This window comes from Heptranchias perlo, chromosome 20 (genome assembly GCF_035084215.1).
Source record: "Heptranchias perlo isolate sHepPer1 chromosome 20, sHepPer1.hap1, whole genome shotgun sequence".
Lineage (NCBI taxonomy): Eukaryota > Metazoa > Chordata > Chondrichthyes > Hexanchiformes > Hexanchidae > Heptranchias > Heptranchias perlo.
The window spans coordinates 5,864,704-5,885,831 of NC_090344.1; the positions used below are offsets into that span (position 1 = coordinate 5,864,704).

At 43.4% G+C, this 21,128-nt stretch overlaps 6 non-coding genes across 6 annotated transcripts; 5 read left to right on the forward strand and 1 right to left on the reverse strand.

Moving 5' to 3' along the window:
• Positions 1-1,920: 1,920 nt before the first annotated feature.
• Positions 1,921-1,993, forward strand: trnav-aac (transfer RNA valine (anticodon AAC)). Its single transcript has one exon. It is a non-coding gene; the product is annotated as a tRNA-Val (tRNA).
• Positions 1,994-2,436: 443 nt separating this feature from the next.
• trnav-aac (transfer RNA valine (anticodon AAC)) lies at positions 2,437-2,509 on the forward strand. Its single transcript has one exon. It is a non-coding gene; the product is annotated as a tRNA-Val (tRNA).
• Positions 2,510-7,993: 5,484 nt separating this feature from the next.
• On the forward strand, positions 7,994-8,067 carry trnai-uau (transfer RNA isoleucine (anticodon UAU)). Its single transcript has one exon. It is a non-coding gene; the product is annotated as a tRNA-Ile (tRNA).
• A 3,357-nt stretch (positions 8,068-11,424) lies between these two features.
• Positions 11,425-11,506, forward strand: trnag-gcc (transfer RNA glycine (anticodon GCC)). The gene has a single exon. It is a non-coding gene; the product is annotated as a tRNA-Gly (tRNA).
• A 4,999-nt stretch (positions 11,507-16,505) lies between these two features.
• trnap-agg (transfer RNA proline (anticodon AGG)) lies at positions 16,506-16,594 on the reverse strand. Its single transcript is given in 2 exon segments — positions 16,506-16,541; positions 16,559-16,594. It is a non-coding gene; the product is annotated as a tRNA-Pro (tRNA).
• Positions 16,595-20,803: 4,209 nt separating this feature from the next.
• Positions 20,804-20,877, forward strand: trnat-agu (transfer RNA threonine (anticodon AGU)). The gene has a single exon. It is a non-coding gene; the product is annotated as a tRNA-Thr (tRNA).
• The last annotated feature ends 251 nt before the right edge of the window (positions 20,878-21,128 follow it).

A 21,128-nucleotide genomic window follows, 5' to 3' on the forward strand; every position in this document is an offset into this window, starting at 1 on the left:
GAGTCGATCTCCTTGATGCTCCCAAATTAGCGTCGGGTTCTTACCACCTGTTTAATGTTTACATGCCTGTGGAAGACTTTTGGTTTGCCTTTTATGTTGGCCTCCAGTCTATTCTCATACCCTCTCTTTGCCCCTCTTATTTCCCCTTTCAGTTCCCCTCTGAACTTTTCATATTCTGCCTGGTGATTGAATTTAAAAAAAATTAGAATTTCCGTCAGCCTGAAACAGGAAGTTATTAGTTGATTATTCGCGATTTGAACCACTATTCGTCTTTTTTCAGAGTTCAATGATTATTGCGAAATTAATACAGTAAACTATTTTGTAGAAGTTAATTCCCTGAACGAGAAAGGGACCCGTCTCCCACACTGAGAGCATTTGCAGACAACAGCTATCTTCTGAGGGTTTCCTAAAACAACGTGTGCAGCACGTTCAAAACCGTACAAAAACATTTTTGGGCCACCCCCTCTGCCTCCATGAGTCGATCTCCTTAATGGTCCCGAATCATAGTCGGGTTCTCACGACCCGTTTTATGTTTACATGCCTGTTGAAGCCTTTTGGCCGCCAGTCAATTCTCATACCCTCTCTTTGCCCCTCTTATTTCCCTTTTCAGTTCCCCTCTGAACTTTCTATATTCTGCCTGGTGAATGAATAAAAAAAAGTTAGGATTTCCGTCAGCCTGAAACAGAAAGTTATTAGTTGATTAATGGCGATTTGAACAAGTATTCGTCTTTTTTTTAGAGTTTAATGAGTATTGCGAAATTAATACAGTAAACTATTTTGCCTCAGTTAATTCCCTGAACGGGAAAGGGACCCGCCTCCCACACTGAGAGCATTGGCAGACGGCAGCTGTCTTCTGAGGGTTTCCTAAAATAACGTGTGCAGCAGAGTTTCTGTAGTGTAGTGGTTATCACGTCCACAACACACGCGAAAAGTCCCCGGTTCAAAACCAGGCAAAAAAAAATTTGGGCTGCCTCCATGAGTCAAATCTCCTTCATGCTCCCCAATCACAGTCGGGTTCTTACGACCCGTTTAATGTTTACATGCCTGTGGAAGACTTTTGGATTGCCTTTTATGTTGGCCGCCAGTCTATTCTCATACCCTCTCTTTGCCCCTCTTATTTCCCCGATCAGTTCCCCTCTGAACTTTCTGTATTCTGCCTGGTGAATGAATAAAAAAAAAGTTAGGATTTCCGTCAGCCTGAAACAGAAAGTTATTAGTTGATTAATGGCGATTTGAACAACTATTCGTCTTTTTTCAGAGTTTAATGAGTATTGCGAAATTAATAGAGTAAACTATTTTGTAGAAGTTAATTCCCTGAACGGGAAAGGGACCCGTCTCCCACACTGAGAGCATGTGCAGACGGCAGCTATCTTCTGAGGGTTTCCTATAACAACATGTGCAGCACAGTTTCTGTTGTGCAGTGGTTATCACGTTCGCCACACACGAAAAGTCCCCGGTTTCAAACCGGGCAGCAATATTTTTGGGCCACCCACTCTGCCTCCATGAGTCGATCTCCTTTATGATCCCGAATCAGCGTCGGGTTCTTCCCACCCGTTTAATGTTTACATGCCTGTGGAAGCCTTTTATGTTGGCCGCCAGTCTATTCTCATACCCTCTCTTTGCCCCTCTTATTTCCCCGATCAGTTCCCCTCTGAACTTTCTGTATTCTGCCTGGTGAATGAATAAAAAAAAAGTTAGGATTTCCGTCAGCCTGAAACAGAAAGTTATGAGTTGATTATTGGCGATTTTAACAACTATTCGTCTTTTTTCAGAGTTTAATGAGTATTGCGAAATTAATTCAGTAAACTATTTTGTCGAAGTTAATCCCCTGAACGGGAAAGGGACCCGTCTCCCACACTGAGAGCATTTGCAGTCGGCAGCTATCTTCTGAGGGTTTCCTATAACAATCTATCCAGCCGAGTTTCTGTAGTGTAGTGGTTATCACGTTCGCCTAACACGCGAAAAGTCTCCGGTTCGAAACCGAGCAGAAGCATTTTTGAGCTGCCTCCATGAATCGATCTTCTTTGTGGTCCCGAATCAGAGTCGGGTTCTCACGACCCGTTTTATGTTTACATGCCTGTGGAAGACTTTTGGATTGCCTTTTATGTTGGCCGCCAGTCTATTCTCATACCCTCTCTTTGCCCCTCTTATTTCCCCTTTCAGTTCCCCTCTGAACTTTCTGTAATCTACCTGGTGAATAATTTTTTTAAAAGTCAGTATTTCCGTCAGCTTGAAACAAAAAGTTATTAGTTGACTAATGGCGATTTGAACAACTATTCTTTTTTCAGAGTTTAATGAGTATTGCGAAATTAATACAGTCAACTATTTTGGAGAATTTAATTCCCTGAACGGGACAGGGACCCGTCTCCCACACTGAGAGCATTTGCAGTCGGCAGCTATCTTCTGAGGGTTTCCTATAGTAAACTGTATAGCAGAGTTTCTGTAGTGTAGTGGTTATCACGTTCGCCTAACACGCGAAAGGTCCCGGGTTCGAAACCGGGCAGAAACATTTTGAAAAAGTTCCCCACTAAAAATCAATCCGTCTGAAAAAAAGCAAGAATTCATTCTGTGGTTAAATGTGAATAAAATACCACACCTCACAGAACCGATATGTTTTCCATTCTCTGTAGAGTTCAATACACATTCAAACACTACACATATACAGACAGTGTCTCGCCCTCATTCATGTTTCATGCCCCGACTGTGCAGGAAGCCCCTCTCAAAGCTGGACATTGCGATTGTTTTCAGTTGATTTGTGAGAGGTTATTAAAGGATCCTGCAGCGCTGCCTCGATTTATAAATACAGTTATAAACAGCATTGCAGCCGCGGCAACAAACAGATCAGTTTTTCGATGTTCCCCGTTCCCCAGCTCCCGCATTGAGTGAGGCCACGAGAGCAACAACATTCAGGCCGCCTGTCCGATCACACGTTGCTGGCGGGAAGCTGCAATTGCCGCTTCAGGCAGCGCATTACTGCCCATCCCTGGGAAACAAGATAACACCGAAGCTTTGACAACACATTGCAGGCATCGTCTGTCCCGTAGTTGTTGCTCCGCTGCGAAGACAGAACTTGCCAGCTGTTTCAAAATTTACAAACAGAACACTGGATCCTCAGATCACTACCCGTTTTAAAAGTCTGTTGCTCAACCTACTGAGCTACGCAGGCTAGCAATTTGTTAAGTTCATATCGTACATATTCATTGTAGGACTCTGAATTATCCATCGTCGACGTCGAAATTGGGTGAGGGTCCCTGTAAGAAAATTGTCAGCAACGTGTTGAGGACAATCCTTGTTTCTGTTGAACATGATGGAAGAAACATGGACAGTGAACTCGTGAGTTTACAATTCTCGCGTTTGTGCCAAATAAGAACATAAGATCATAAGAAATGGGAGCAGGAGTAGGCCAATCGTCCCCTCGAGCCTGCTCCGCCATTCAATAGCCATGGCTGATCTGATCCTAACCTCAAATCTAAATTCATGTCCAATTTCCTGCCCGCTCCCCGTAACCCCTAATTCCCTTTACTTCTAGGAAACTATCTATTTCTGTTTTAAATTTATTTCATGATGTATTTAACAATGTCTTGTCATTCGTTAGCAGCAATTAAAATAACACTTTACATAGTGGCTCAAAAGCTAAACTTGTCCCACACGGGAGCTGGAAAATGTCTCTCGACCTTTCAGCGCATTAACATCTGTAAGCTGAAAATTTTCACCCGTTACACAGTGACACCAGGGAGAATATTTCCCATCCAGATTTTCCCCACACGAAACTTCCAACTGATGAATATCCGCTAAACGAAAAGAAGAATTGTATGTTTAGTTCTTTGGATTGAAAGTTCTCGTACCGGCCCCTTTGCCATATCAGCTGCCGCTAAAAGCCCCCTCTCCCCCTATAAACAAATAAACTCACAGCAGCTATTGCAAGACGGTAGGCCAGAGGAACCCAAGTGCTCACATGGGAACACTGAGAAGTAGATGCGTTATGGAACATACCAGTTGTACCTTAAACTCAAAATGTTCGATTGTTCCAGATGAGGCTCAAACTCACAACCTGGGCATTTCTGGAGTTCATGAAAGTACCGCACGCTGAGCGCTTGCGCCACAAGAGCAGCGCACAATCGGTTCTATCAGTGCTCCCGTCAAACAGCTTCATTTTCCGTCTCTGAATTATCGCTTTGTGATCTTTCTCCGAATTCTCCAAGAAGCGTCCAATCAAGATGCGCTTCGATAAATATCCGCAGTGAACTTTAAAAGCCCTGGAATCTGAAACCAAACCCCAGAAGATCAGAACTTTTATTGATCTTATTATTAACTAAAGGACAACTTTTGATGGTGCTTTAAGGAGGATTTGGATAAAGTGTGAAATGAAACTGAGAAACTCTCTCTGAGCTGTCGATGATTGAAGAGATGGGCGTTATTTCATTTGAAAACCGAGGCTCGGAACTTTCTGATGGAGAATTGTCACTGAAGGTTGTGGTTAGTGGCAGTTACCGGGGAGATCGAGAGGAGAGGGAGAAAAGTCAAAGTCACAGCTGTGACAGCTCAAGTGCTCTGCTTATCTGTAATATTTAAAAAAGTAATGTTCAGTACAGGGAAAATCGATTTGGTATCGGTTCTCAAAAATACGAAAGGATACAGGTTCAAAGGGGGATTTGTGAAGAGGGAACAGATTTAACCGCCAGACCGAAATCATTCCACATGAATCTGAAGCGTCTTGAGGAAAATGGCAGTGCGAACTGTGATGTTCGTGTCATCACTTCAAAGACCCTCCAATTACCGACAGTATCTTTGAACGAGTTGTGCAGCAAAACCGTGAGTGAAGCCGCTTTGCATTTGTCAAACGTGTAGGTGACGATATTGGCGTTAATAAGGGTCGATTTCAATTATTTGAAATCTCACCACACCTCTTGACCCGAAAATCGACGATAAAATCGGGTTTTTCCTGTTGGTCGTGAATTGAAGGGAAAGCCGCATCAAACAGATCAGAGAAATGAAGAGCAGAAAATGTGGATGAAATTTGCACGAGTGAAAATCCCTGTTTTTCGGAAGACTCAGTCCCCAATGGTGGAGAGGATTGATATTGCGAGCTGTTATTCACCAGCCTTAACTTCAGTAATTTCCTGTTTGCTGACAATGAGATGAGACGAAATGAACAGGTCTAACGAGCCGGTCTGTAACACAGGACAATGATTCAGTGCAGCTCGTTACCCAGTCACTGGGCTCCGTTATAGCCGCTCCTGTCAGTCACACACAAAGATAAATAGTAAATCGGAAACAGAAAGAGTTAATGAAAAACACTGAATATCAACCACCAGTGTTTCCCTCTTTCCGGCTTTTAAAACAATCTGTTTCACAGTTTGTCAAACCCAAAACAGCCTCTGGTATTTGCTGATCGAGAATTTCAGTGGAAATTGGGACCGTCACTTAGTATCGGAACAAATATACCCGCTGAGGTTTCGGGGTTGTTACTGGTTTATTTATATCAGTGAGTGACTGGTTTTAAACTAGGTGAGGGTCTAAACCTGAGGTAAGAGCCTGGGATAGACAAGAGATTCTACAATATATCAAGTTAAATTACATTGATTCCACCAACACTGTACATCACATCCCTTAAATATTGTTACCTGTTACTACATAAAACTGGTGTGGGTGGAAATCGGAAATAACTGAAAAAACCTTCATTGTATCAAACTTATTATTATACAAACAATGTACAGCCTATCCCATAAAAAAGACTCAATGTAAAACCAATCGCCAGTTCCAGAGCCGCTGTGCCGGTTATGTGAGTTGCATCCGATTCTGACTGACTTAGCATCAGACGCGCTCCCGTCCACAGTAAACGGATGGGGCCGGATCCATAAGAGAAAAATGAGGACCGACCTCCGCATAACCTGTCTTCATAATTTAACCATTTTAGCCCCGGTATCATTCTGGTCATTCTGCGCTGCACCCCCTCCAAGTCCAATATTTCCTTCCTGAGATGTGGTGCCCAGAACTGAATGCAGTACTTTAAATGGGGTCTCAGCAAGGATTTATATCTGTAACATTCTCCCCCCGCCCTTTGAATTCCAGCTTCCTTGAAATTAAGGCCAATATCCCATGAGACATTTAAACTGGAATTTTAGCGATTTCTGTACTTGGACCCCGAAATCTCTCTGCTCCTCCACAGTTCCTAGCTTCTCACCATTTAGAAAATACTCTGATCTATCTTGCTTCAGTCCAAAGTAGATGAGCTCACACTTTTCCATGTTGAAATTTTGAACAGACTGGAGCTCTTCTGTATAGAAAAGAGAAGGCTGAGGGGTGACCTGGTATAGAACTTTAAGATTGTGCAAGTGTTTGATAGGTGAGACGTAGATAATGTGTTTGCACTTGTGGAGGTGGGGACTCCAAATCATTGGGGCCATGAATATCAGGTAGTCAATATTTAATTCAACATGGCATTCAAGAGGAACACATTCACCCAGAGAGTGTTTAGAATGTGCAATTCGCTCCCACAAGGAGTAGTTTAGGCGAATAACATGGATTCGTTTAAGCGAAGCGAGAAAAACAAATGGAGGAGGCAGGAATATAAGGGTTTGCTCATAGGGTTAGATTAAATGGGGATGGCAGAGGCTTGTTTGCAGCATTAACACCGGCATTGTCTAGTTGGGCAGAATTGCCTGTTTCTTTGCAATTCTATGTTACTCCATCTGCCACCGTTTTGCCAACTCACTTATTTTATCAATTTCCCTTGGCAACTTTATGCTTCCATCGACACGACTCACTGTGACACCTATCTTGGTGTCAGCGACACACGTGGATATACGGCTCTCTATTCCTTCGTCTACGTCATTTATTTGCCGGGTCTCTGTCTCCCACCTTCCAACCAACTCCCTACCCATTTCATTAGGTTGCCTTAAATTCTATGCACTGTCACTGTCGTTAACAGTCTCTTATATGGTACCTCATCGAATACCTCTGGAAGTCAATATCATATAACAACCATGGACACTCCATTATCTACCACGTTAATTACATCTTCATAAAGCTCAACTAGTTTTGTTAGAGTTGACTTACCCTTTACAAATCCATGCTGGCTCTCTCTGATCAATTCATGTTTATCCAAGTGCTCCATCTTTCTTTCCCTAATAACGGATACTGGCAACTTCCCCACAACGGATGTCAGACTAATGGGTCTATAATTTCCAGCATCATCTCTGCTACCCATCCCAAATAATGGAGTGACATTGAAATTGTTTCCATCAAAGGAACAATTCCTGAATCAAGAGAGTTTGAACGATCATGACTGAAGCATGTACAATTTCGTCACATCGTCCTCTCAGTCCCCTGGGATGGTAACCATCAGGCCCTGGAGATTTGTCTATCTTTAATCTAAATATTTTCTCCATTGCCATTATTTTACTCATACTGAATCCCCTTGATTTATTTACAGTTTTCCTCATAACTCTGATATGTTAGCCTCATTTATTTCTGTGAAGAACGAAACAAAGTAAATATTTAGCAACTCTACATTTCAGGATTTTCAATTGCAATATCACCTCCATCTGTCTTTAAGCGGCCCACATTACTCTAAGCCTCCATTCTTTCACTTAATATACTGGTAAAAATCTTGACTGTTGTCCTCATTTTCCCGAACAGGTTTTTCTCCTTTTCCCTGTTTGGACCTCTTCCGGTTTTTTATTTTCAGCACCAAAATAAACAATACTTTGCTGTAAAGTTCGTCTCAATAGTTCTTCACTTTCAGAGCGAGAATTGTCTAAACCGGTAATTTATTTAATGTAACAATCATAAGTACACATACTCATCCGTTTATCAACGCATTGATGGATGCACAAAGATAAACACAACGAGATGTGCAGGCAGCATCGGGATGCACAGGTGAACGGACAAGCGAAACAGACAAAGATGAAACGGTCTGAACCCCAAACAGACAGTGACGTATCGCTGATAGATATTAGTGAGAGGAGGTAGGGCAATGTTATCATGAATGGGCGCTGTGGCTTAGTTGGTTAAAGCATCTGTCTTATGAACAGGCGATCCTGGGTTCAACTCCCAGCAGTGCCTTGTATAACTAATTATTTTTACCTTATTTGTGGAATCAAGCGACAAAATGGCACTTTGGAATTGGTATTTGTTCAGGTATGAGGAGGAAACGGATATCAGATTGACTGTTCCAAAACGCCCTTTCATTGTGCAGTCAGACCTCTCATAGAATGTGTCTGTAACGGGTTAACTTAAAGACACGTTCTTGTTTCTGGGCTCGTTGGGGTCAGGGTACAATTCACGATTTGAGGTTCAAACCCGGAAGTTGTCCTAATTTGGACCTGGACTTGTGATCTTGACCTGCGGTGAAAATCTTTGCAAAGAGGAAAATGAAGTCCCCAAATCACTCCAGCTGAATCTCCAGACCCCAATGAAATATATCCCAGGCTGTTAACAGAAGCAAGGGAGGAAATAACGGAGGCTCTGACCATAATTTTCCAATCCTCCCTGGTTACAGGTGATATGCCGAAGGATTGGAGGACTGCTAAAGTTGTATTGTTGTACAAAAAGGGAGAAAAGGATAGATCAAGTAATTACAGGCCAGTCAGCCTAACCTCGGTCATGCTGAAGGTATTCTATTAAATCTACTCTGCACTTCCTCCACGGCCAATACAGGGAGGAGGGATCTCCCTACTGACAAGCCTGAGCTCTATCAGGAGAGGGAGACTGACCCACGCTCTCTCTTACTTCTGGGATGTGCCACTTTTGGGGAAAAAAGGTGAATTTCTCTACATCTTTAAACGCTCTGTCTCACTGCACATGGTTTAAAGTGTATTGTGGGACGCAGTGAGTGTCTCTGTACCTGTGAACTATCTGACTCACTGCACTGATGTTCAATGTGTACTGTAGGATAGTATGTAAGTATCTCTGTATCTTTAAACTCTCTGTCTCTCTGCACAGCAGTGACAGTGTATTGTAGGATGGTGTGTGTTTCTTTATGCCTTTAAACTCTCTGTTTCACTGCACAACATTGACAGTGTATTGTAGGATGGTGTGAATGGGATGAGGGTCTGTGGGGCGAAGTGTAGCCGATTGGGAGCAGCGCCCGTTTGCGGGGTGAGTATTGCACGCTTGATTTTCTCTCTCCCTTCTATCTTTCTTTCTCTCTTTCTTTCTTTCACCTCCCTCTCTCCCATTCTTTCTTTCACTCTCGCTTCATTCCTCTTCTTTCTTTCTTTGCCTTTCTGCCCCAGCACCTTTGTCTGTATCCTGTTTTTGTTCTCTCACGTGTCTCTGTTGGGTTATACAAAATTCAGACCCGCCGCTTCTTCCAGCTTTTCCTTCCTTCCACAATCATGGTCTATTTCATTGAGATTTACTGCGGCCTTGCCGAATCTAACATTTACTTTCACATTCTTACGCCTTTAAGTTTGCTCTCCATCGACCGCTGTTTCTCGGGGGCACATGTCCCGTTCGCATCAATGTTCATTTGTGACTTGAAACCAATCGATACATTTCGATCTGCTCCAGAGACAAGCTCTAAGAAAGCAGGGCTGGCATTAGGTCGGACAGCGCATACTTTTCCGTGAAATTTCCATGTGTATCTTGTGACACGGGGGATGTTAACTGAAGAACTGGGTTTTGTTTTCATGGTCGTTGGCGCTTTTCCCCGAGCAGTTGATGTGCGGGAGAGACGGGCGGCGCTGCATCGCTGCGAATGACGGCTGCAAGGTGCATTATTGGCAATCTGGGCGGTGCAGCAAAGTCGGAAATGTTTCGCTTGATCTTAATAGGTCTGCGGAAATGTCCGATTGAAAAGGAATGAGGAGAAATGAGAAGAGCGGCAATGGTGAAAAGGTGTCGATTACAGGAGGTTGGCCGTGAGCGAAAGGTCCTTTGAAAGCTCGGCGCGGAGGAGATTTAGTTCAGAAACGGCAGACTTTAAGCGCGTGGGGAAAGTAAAGTTGGAGCTTTGTCCTTGGGTCAAATTGGGTGTTTTCAGGAAAACAGCCATTGTGAAATCACAAAAATGAAAACAGAAAATGCTGAAAACGCTGAGCAGGTCAGGCAGCGCCTGTGGAGAAAGAACCAGAGGGAACGTTTCAGCTCTATGACCTTTGTCATCAGCACTGAAGAGTTTGGCATGTCCGTGAGTAACTTTGTTTTCTAAGAAACTGGTTTCCATCTCTGAATTATGTGGGCTCGAATCTGACTGCTGCCAGAATTTATCGAGTTTTTCATTTTGGCCGCCTCACCAAAAACCCTTCTTTAATAAGAAGTGTTTTTTCCGCATTGCTGGTTTACACCTGTTTGCACAATTCAGCAAAGTCTGGATTGCCACCCAACTGTTTCTTGGACGGAGGTGTTGGGACTGTAAGGTGTGATCTCGGTGAAGTATCAATCAATGTGCACAATGGCGCCCTGGTGAACCGAGTACCTCTTATCGTCAGTATAATATAAAAGATATGCACCATAATTATGAATTTCTTCTTTGCAACACACAAGGATTTATTATCAGGGAATCGACATGAACAGGTCGATTTACGTCACGCTCCGGTCGCTTCGCATCGCCTCCCACAAATAGAATAGAATCATAGAAAGGTCACAGCACGAAAAGAGGCCATTCGCACATCGAGTCCGTGCCGGCTCTCTGCAAGTGCAATCCAGATAGACCAACTCTCCCACCCTATCCCTGTAGCCCTGTATTTTCTTTCGTTTCAAATACTTATCCAGTTCCTTATTGAAGACCATGATTGAATCTGCCTCCACCACCCCCTCGGGCGGTACATTCCAGATCCTAAACACTCGCTGTGTGAAGAAGTTTTTCCTCATGTCACCTTTGGTTCATTTGCCAAACACCTTAAATCGATTTTCTCTGCCCCTTGAACCTTCCGCCAATGGGAACAGTTTCTCTCTATCAACTCTGTCTGGATCCTTCATGATTTTGAATGCATCTATCAAATCTCCTCGTAACCGTCTCTGTTCCAAGCAGAACAACCCCAGCTTTTCCAATCTATTCATGAAACTTATACCCCTCATCCCTGGAATCAATACAGTAAATCCCTTCTGCTGGGATTTGGTATTAACATCGCCGAATCCCCCACCATCAACATACTAGTGGTTATCATTAATCAGAAACATAACTGGACCAGCCACATAAATACTGTGGTTCCAAGAGCAGGTCAGAGGCTGGATATTCTGCGCCAAGTGACTCACCTTCGAATTCCCAAAAGCCGTTCAACCATCTACAAGGCGCAAGTTGAGTGAGTTGGAATACTCATGTGATGGCCATCGACCTGAAACGTTAACTCTGTTTCTGTATCTAACGATTCTGCCTGACCTGCTGAGGATAAACACATTTGCAGTTTTTATTTCAGATTGGCAACATAGCCAGAATTTTAATTTTGAATAAAGGGGGTTTCGCATATTTTTGCGTGCGACGAGGTGGCCGAGAGGTTAAGGCGATGGACTGCCAATCCATTTTGCTCTGCACGCGTGGGTTCGAATCCCATCCTCGTCGTTATTGCGTGTAAGTTTTGTTTCTCTCATTCAGTCCACCCAGAAGGTCTGGTCAAAGTCCCATCCTTCTCGAAACGGCAGACGGAGGGTTTTGCATTGTTTGCTGAAATCAGCAACAGTTCCTTCCAGGAAGGTGTTGAGATTGTGAGATTGTGAGATCGCGAAATATCAGAGTGTACATTGGTGTCATTGTAAAAAGAGTAAATCTTATGGTCAACGTAAGAGAAACTTACGTCCCATAATTATGATTTATGTCCGGATCATTTCGTCTCTGTGTCTGTTTAAAAGGGATGTGCTGTAAGTCCCATTTGCTGTGTGCGTTTTACCCGATTTTCTTGATACCCTTTTCCTTCTGAACTGAAATGACGATCCTCTCTCGAGAAAAAGGTTCACCGCCTGCTTCGGGCAACTGGTCGGAAAAATAACAAAAACTGATGAGACCAAGTTCATTCTGCTGGGCTTCCATTCCAAGCTCCGCACTCTATCCCCCATTCAGTCCCACCCCCGCCTGGACATTATAATCTGCGATATTCATAAGGGAATGGAGAAGCAGAATATCACGGTTATAATTTTCTTCGTTGCTCAACACTGAACAGCTTCAATTGCAATGATTCAGAAGGTAATCATAGAATCGTAGAATCTTACATCACAGAAGGAGGCCATTCGGCCGTCGTGCCAGTGCCGGGTTTTTCGAAGACCTGTCAAAATTAGACCCACACCCCAGATTTTTCCCAATAATCATGCAAATGAATCCTCTTCAATTATGTCCAATTGCCTTTTGAATGATCCCATGGAATCGGCTTCCACCATCCTTTCAGGAAGTGCGTTCCTGATCTGAACAACCCTCTGTGTGAAAATAATTCTCCTCAATTCCCCTCTAGTTCTTTTGCCAATTATTTTAAATCTGTGACCTCTGGTTACCGAACCACTTGCCAGAGGAAACCGTTTCTCCCTACTTGCTCTTTCAAAACCCCTCATTATTTTGAATATCTCTATTAGGTCTCCCGTTAACCATCTCTGCTGTAAGGAGAATAATCCCAGCTTCTCCAATCTCTCCAAATAACTGAAGTCCCTCATCCCTGGTATCATCCAGGTCAGCCTGCTCTGAATCCTCTTCAATCCCTTTTCATCCGAAAGTGTGGTGCCCAGATCTGCACAATATACTCCAGATGAGACCTAAACACTGATTTGTAAGGATTAGTATGATTTCCTGTTTTTGTATTCAATGCCCGTATTTACAAAGCCAAGTATCCCATATGATTTCTTAACCGCCTTATCAACTTTCCCTGTTTTGTGAATATGCTCCCCCAGGTCCCTCTGCTCTTGCAACCACTCATAAATTGTTCCATTTAGATTATACTGCCTCTCCATGTTCTTCTTCTAAAAGTGCATCACTTCACACTGATCGGCGTTAAATCTGTCACGTGACCGCCCATTTCACCAGTCTGTCCATGTCCTCCTGAAGTCTGCTACTATCTTCCTCACTATTTACTACGTTGCCAAGTTCTGCATCATCCGCAAACTTCGAAATTGTATTCCCTATTCCCACATCCAAGATATTTATATATTACAAGAAAAGCTATAGTCCTAATACCGACCCCTGGGGGATTCCACTGCATATTTCTCCCCAGTCAGAAAAACATTCGTTCACCGCTACTCTCTGCCTCCTATCCCTTAGCCTATGACTTGCCCACGTTACCACCGGCACTTTAATCCCACGTGCTTCTAGTTTTCGAATAAGTCTGTTATGTGTGAATTTCTAAAATGTGTCCTGAAAATAACTGTAACCCCATAATTTTATTGTTAAACAATGAGAATACAGATATTAGGACCGGATGATAGATCGGGTTCATTCCCATTATCCGCAGGTGACGGGACCCGAGGAGGGGAAATCCCATCTCGGTTTATTTTTTCCGAAAACGGAGACGGAAAATAGCAAATCTCAACCCGTCGAAATCCAACAATTGGACGAAGAACCGACAGCCTTTTCCCATCCCGGGTTTGCAGACCTGGCTGTTGAAGGAAGCCTGATAAGTCCATTAGGGAGCAACGCCGAAAGTGAAGAAACGCAGACAGAGATAGATAGATACATGCAAAGAAAAATAGTATAAATCTCCAATTCTGTGATTGAGCAGAATTTAGGTGGCAGCTTAATGGAAATTCGTCGCATGCCGTGAAATCTTAGAGTTGTACATAGGGCTGGATTCTTACATTGTTTCTGAAAAAAGTAAACGCTGCCTGGTAACTACAGCTCTTATTTATTTCACCATTTTACAGTGGCGGTGTGAAGTGATTTCGAATCTCAGTGAATTTCAAGACCATGCTTGACCCACTCGTTTGGTCACCCACAGGTAGCACGCGGTTGGAGACTGCGCAGGCTCATCACAGGAACTCTGTCAGACCGCAAGTTCCAGACTTGTATCCAACGCTACACGTGCAGCCTGCAGCCGTGTGTGGATTAGTGGTTCAGTGTAGAACCCTCGCCTGCCGACGGGAAACCAGGGGTTTGGTTCCAGGCCAATGCAGCTTACTTTACCTTTTGTATCTGTACCCATGAGATCGCCTGAATTGGGATAAATTCATGTGCCGGCTGCAATCTGTCCAACCTCTTGAAAGATTATCTTCATTTCGTCCACGTGTCTTTCGTGGACAAACCCTCTGCATTCTCTCCACTGGTGTTCAAACATGCTCGGCTGGAGATAAGTCAAACCTGCCTTCTGCACTTGCTTCAAAGATGTGAGAAGCCAATTGGTGGTTTTTGACGAAAAATGGGGACGCAAGGGGGCTCATACCGGGATTTGAACCAGTGAAACTCCCTGAGCGAGAATCAGATCCAAAGTCCAACTGGTAACAGAGCCGTGCAGCCACTGTAAAATTTCGCTGCCACGCAGCCGATCCGCCATCCTTTCAGAACACCATGGCCATCCAAATTCGCTTTCTTGTACGATATACGATGTAGAGCAATATCAGGTTCTAAACTAATTATTTCAGATCAACAACATTACTCTCTCTTTATCAAATTTGTTTTGAATGTACGACTCGTATTATCAAGTAACACTTTACAGAATGAATTACTCTGAAACGACATTGTCGTCTGTCTCGGCATCGTCATAGTTTACACTCCACCATAAGTACACTTTACTCAAATTGCTGCTTTCATTCACTATGAGAGCGAAGAGCCACGAATGTGGAAACATTAGCTAAGAATTTATCAGCTGGGTTGCACCTTTCCTTTTCCTACTTCCTCAGTCTTTTTTTTTCTTCACCCTTCTCTGCTATTGTTGCAGGTTAGATCAGCCATCGCCGTTCAAGGAAGCCTGAGAAGTCCATTGTGGACAATACAGAGAGACAAGAGACAGAGACATGGAGAGATAGAGAGATGCATGCAAAGAAAATAAAGAGTATAAATGTCAGGTTTTGCAAACTTGCAAAATTTAAGTTACAGATTGGGAGAGATTCCTTCTTGGGTCTTGAAATCTTGCAAGAGAAGATTGGACACAAGTTAAAATCATAGGCCTCACTGGAGAATCTCTCATTCTGGGAGGGAGATAAATGCGGTCAATTAACTCCAATTAATCTATTTCAGCACTGAAGGGATCTTTAAACAGTAGCTCTGCGAGCAGAATTCAAACCTGGGCAGGAAAACCTCAATTGAATTTTGAGTCCAACGCTTTAAACACTCGGCCACCGCAGCTGTAAACGGCATGTTCATTCAGATCGGATTCCAAATGGACACATGCTGCTGTTACAAACGCGCGCATTGATGGTGCTTGGGGTCGAATTCTTACTTGTTACGCTGGAGACCTTGGTTCGATTCCCAATACCATGCAGGATCATTCTGTAACAATGAGGAGCTGAGGAGCAAAAGTATACTATTTCGCCCCTCGAGCCTTATGCGCAATTCAGTGAGATCCTGGTTGATATGTAACCTAACTGCATATTATCGCCTTAGCCCCGTGTCCCTTAATGCCTTTGGTTAACAAAAATCTATCAATTAACAATTGAGCTCGCATCAACTGCCGTTTGTGGAAGAGAGTTCCAAACTTCTCCCTCCCTTTGCTTGCAGAGGTGTTTCCCAACTTCACTCCTGAAAGTCCTGACCCTAATATTTAGCCTGCGTCCCCGAGTCCTGGACACGCTAACGGGCGGAAATATTTTTTTTCTATTTACCCCATCAGTTCCCCTTAATATTTTGAAATGTTCGATCAAATCAGCACTTCATCTACTGAATTCGAGGCAAACCCGAGTTTATGTAATCTCTCCGCGTAATTTAAACTGTGGAGTCCAGGCAACATTCTAGTAAATAGACGCTGCACTCCCTTCATAGCCAATATATCCTTCCTAAGGTGCGTTGCCCAGAACCGAGGGCAATACTCCAGGTGTGGTCTAACCAGAGCTTTGTATAACTGTATCATAATGCCTATCCCCTTGTATTCTAGTCCTCTGGATATAAAGACCAACATTCCCCTAACCTTTTTGATTATTTTTTGTACCTGTCCATGACATTTTAATGATGTATCTTCATGGACCCCTAAGTCTTTTTGGACCTCCACTGTTTCGAGCTTTTCACCATTTCGAAAGTACGCTGATTTATCCTTTTAGGTCCAAAGTGGATGACCTCACACTTGACGAAATTCACATCGATTTGCCACAATTTTGCACATTCATTTATTATATTAATGCCTGTCTGTAATTTTATGCTTTCATCTGCACTGCTTACAATGCTGCCCATCTTGGTGTCATCGGCAAACTTGGATATGTGGCTTTCAATCCCGTCATCTAATATCCGCCTGAAGTGGGAAAAATCCAAATTCAGTTTCAATCTCCTCATCTTCTTGAGACATTTTATTTGCTTCATGTGTATTGGGTCGACGAAACTTCGGCATTCAGTCCACTGGAGCTCAAACATCCTCTGGATAGAATTCAGTTCCACCAACAGCAAAACTGAAAAGATGTGAGAAGACAATTGGTGACTTTTCACTAAAAGGAGAAACACATGAGGGCTCGTCCGGGACTTGAACCCGGGACCTCTCGCATATCACTCAATGAAACTCCCTAAGCGAGAATCATACCCCTAGACCAACGAGCCGCTGTTATTTTAGTTGTGCAGCCAGTGTAAAAGTTGGTTGCTTCTCACAGCCGATCGACCATCCTTTCAGACCTCTTCGATCCATCCAATCTCGTTTTCTGTTCGGGTGGACAGCAATATCAAGTTGTACACTAACTATTTCCATTCACCAATATTAGTCTCCCTTTACCAAATTGCTTTCGAGTGCACGACTTGAGATATCAAGTAAGATGTTTCAGAATTAGTTGCTCTTAAACTACATTGCTTGTGAGGATACTGAGAGTCGTGTCGATTTATGGCACGCTCTGTTCCCTTTGCATTGCAACCAACACATAGAATTGAATCATAGAAAGCTGATAGCACGGAAAGAGGCCATTCGCGCCTTCGAGTCCGTGCGAGATCTCTGCAAGAGCAATCCAGCTAGAACCACTCCCCCGCCTTTCCCCGAAGCCCTGCATTTTTTTCCTTTCAAGTACTGATCCAGCTCCCCTTTGAAGGCCATGATTGAATCTGCCTCCATCACACCCTCGGGCAGTGCATTGAGATCCGAACCTCTCGCTGTGTAAAAAAGTTTTTCCTCATGTCACCTTTGGTTATTTTGCCAATCACTTTAAATCTATGTCCTCTGGTTCTTGACCCTTCCGCCAATGGGAACAGTTTGTCTCCATCTTCCATGCCTCGATCCTTCATGATTTTGAATACCTCTATCAAATCTCCACAAAACCGTCTCTGTTCCAAGGAGAACAACCTCAGATTCTCCGGTCTATTCACGTAAGTAAAGTCCCTCATCCCTGGAATTATGATAGTATTTTTTTTCTGCACCCCCTCGAAGGCCTTCACATCTTTCCTGAAGTGCGGTGTCCAGAACCCCACACAAAATTTCAGTTGTGTTCGAACCAGTGTGTTATAAAGTTTCATCCTGATTTCTATACTTTTGTACTCGACACATCTATTTATAAAGCCCAGGATCCCGTATGCTTTTTAACCGCTTTCTCAACCTGCCCTGCCACATTCAACGATTTGTACACATAAACCCCTCTTTGTTCCTCTACCGCTTTTACATTTGTGTCCTGGAGTTTATTTTGCCTCTCCTCGTTTTTCCGACCGAAATGTATCACTTCGCATTTTTTTTGCGTTGAATTTCATCTGCCCCGTCTCCGCCCAAGCCACCAGCCTGTCTATATCCTTTGAAGTCTGTCACTATCCTTATCATTGTTTACTACTGTTCCAAGTTTTGTTTCATCTGCAAATTTTGAAATTGTGCTCTGCGCACTCAAGTCCAAGTCATTAATATATATCAAGAAAAGCAGTCGTCCGAGCACTGATCCCTGGGGAACGCCACTATACACCTCTCGCCAGTTCAAAAAACAACAGTTCACCAGTAATCTCTGTTTCCTTCTGTTCGTCAATTCTGCATTTATGTTGTTTCTGCACCGTTTATTCCATGGGCCGCAATCTTGATGATAAGCCCACCATGCGGCACTTTATCAAAAACCTTTTGAAAGTCCACATACACCACATCAACTAAATGGCCCTCATCTATCCTCTCTGTTACCTCACCAAAAAACTCTAACAGGTCAGTTAACCACGATTTGCCTTTAACAAATCCGTGCTGCCTTTCCCGAATCAATCCACCCTCGTCCAAGTGGCTGTTAATTCTGTCCCGGGTTTTCGTTTCGAAACGTTTCCCCACCACTGAGGTTAAACTGACTGGCCTATAGTTGCTGGGTTTAATCGTACACCCTTTTTTGGACAAGGGTGTAACCTTTGCAATTTTCCAGTCCTCTGGCACCACACACATATCTAAGGATGTTGGTGGATTATGGCCAGTACCTCCGCAATTTGCACCCTTACTTCCCTCAGCAACCGAGCATGCATCCCATCCGGACGTGGTGGCTTATCTACTTTAAGTACAGCCAGCCGTTCAAGTGCCTCTTCTTTATCAATTTTTGGACCATCCAGTATCTCAACGATAACTTCCTTTGCTGAGACTCTGTCTTCTTGGTAAAGACAGATACAAAGTACTCATTTGTTACCAAGGAAATCCCCTCTGCCTCCATGAGTAGATCTCCTTTATCGTGCCGAATCGGCCTCACCCCTCCTCTGACTACCCGTTTACTGTTTGCATGCCTGTCGAAGTCTTTTGGATTCCCTTTTATGTTGGCCGTCAGTCAATAGTCATATTTCTCTTTGCCTCTCATTTCCTTTTTCACTTCACCTCTGAACTCCCAAAATTCTGCCTGGTGAATTAACGCATAAAAAAGTTAGCATTTCTTTCAGCCGGAAACAGAAAGTTACTGGTTGATCAATGGCGATTTGAACAAGTATTCGTCTTTTTTACAGAGTTGAATGAGTTTTGCGAAATTAATACAGTGAACTAATACAGTAAAGTTGAATTCCTGATCGGGAACCGCCTCAGACGGCTCATTACTGCCCATCCCTGGGAAACAAGATACGATCGAAACTTTGACAACACATCGCAGGTCCCGCTGCAAAGACACAGCTTGCCAGCTGTTCCGAAATTTGGAGCCTGGACAGGGAGTTAAACGCTGGACCTTCAGCTCACTGCCCACTTTGAAAGTCTGATACTCTACCGACTGAGCTACTCAGGCTCGATACTACATAAGCTCCCATCGTACATATTCATGGGAGGCCTCTGAATCATCCCTGCAGCCGGCGAGCAAGGGTGAGGTCCGTTTGATAAAATTCTCAGCAACGTGTTGAGGAGAATCCTTGTTCCTGTTGAACATGATGTAAGAAACATGGACAGTGAACTCGTGAGTTTACAATTCTTCTTGTATGTGCCAAATGTCTTGTCATTCGTTTGCACCAATTAAAATAACACTTTACCCAGCGGCTCAAATGCTGAAATTGTCCCACACGGGAGTTGGAAAAGGCCTCTCGACCTTTCAGCGTATTAACATCTGGAAGCTGAATAATTTCTTCCGTTACACAGTGACACCAGGCAGCATATTTCCCTTCCAAATTTTGCCAACACGAAACTTCCAACCGATGAATATCGGCTTAACGAAAAGAAGAATTGTTTGTTTCGTTCATTAGATTTAAAGATCTTGTACCGGCCCCTTTGCCATATGAGCTGCCGCTAAAAGCCCCCTCTCCCCCTATGAACAAGTAAACTGGCACCTGCTATTGCAAGACGGCAGGCCGGAGGAACCCAAGAGCTCCCATGGGAACACTAAGAAGTAGACGCGTTATTGAACATACCAGTTGTACATTGAACTCCAGTCAAAATGTTCGGAGTAAAAGGTTTGATTGTTTTAGAAGACACTCGAACTCACACCCTGATCATTTCTGGAGTCCATACTGCTATAAATAAGTAACGCACGCTCAATAATTGTGCAACACGAGAGCAGCGAACAACCAACAGCATCAGCGCTCCTGCCAAACAGCTTCATTTTCGGTCTCTCAATTATCACTTCGAGATCTTTCTCTAACAGAAGCCTCCAATCAAGATGCGCTTCATTAAATAACAATTCTGAAATCAAGAGAGTTTTGATCGATCATGACTAAAGCATGTACAATTTCCTCACTTGTTCCTTTCAATCCCCTGGGATGGTAAACATCAGGTCGTGGAGATTTGTCTATCTTTAGCCTAATTATTTTCTCCATTGCCATTATTTTACTAAAACGAAACCCCTTGATTTATTAACAGTTTTCCTCGTGTCTCTGGTATGTTAGCCTCATCCATTTCTGTGACGACCGATGCAAAGTAAAAATTTAGCAACTCTGCCATTTCCTGATTTTCAATTACAATATCACCTCCATCTGTCTTCAAGCGGCCCACATTACTCCAAGCCTCCCTTCGTTCTCTTAATATATTTGGAAAAACCTTGAGAGTTGTCCTCATTTTCCCTCACAAGTTTTTCTCCTTTTCCCTTTTTGCTCCTCTGACGCTTTTTTTTAGTTTCAGCACGACAATAAAGAACACTTCGCTGGAAGGTTCGGCTCAATCGTTCTCCAATGTCAGAGCGAGAATTGTCTGATCCCCGAATTTATTTAATGTAACAAATACAATCACACATAATCATCCGTGTATCAACGCACTGATGGATACACAAAGATAAACACAGCGAGAAATCCAGTCAGTGTCGGAATGCACAGGTGAACGGACAAGCGAAACAGACAAAGATAAAACGGCCTGAACCCCCAACAGTGAAGTGTCGCTGATAGATATTAATGAGAGGAGGTGGAAATAAAGTGTCATCAATTGGCGCTGTGGCTTAGTTGGTTAAAGCGTCTGTTTAGTAAACAGAAGATCCTGGGTTCAACTCCCAGCAGTGCCTTGTGCAGCTGGTTATTTTACCTAATTTGTGGAATTGAGCGACAAAATAACACTGTGGTGTTTGTTCAGGAGGAAACGGATAACCGAATGACTGTTCAAAAACGCCCTTTCATTGCACAGACAGACCTCTCATGGAATGTGTCTGTAACACGTTAATTTAAAGACACGTTCTTGTATTTGGGGTCGGGGTATATTTCGCGATTTGAGGTTCAAACACGGAAGTAGTCCTAATTTGGATCAAGACTTGTGATC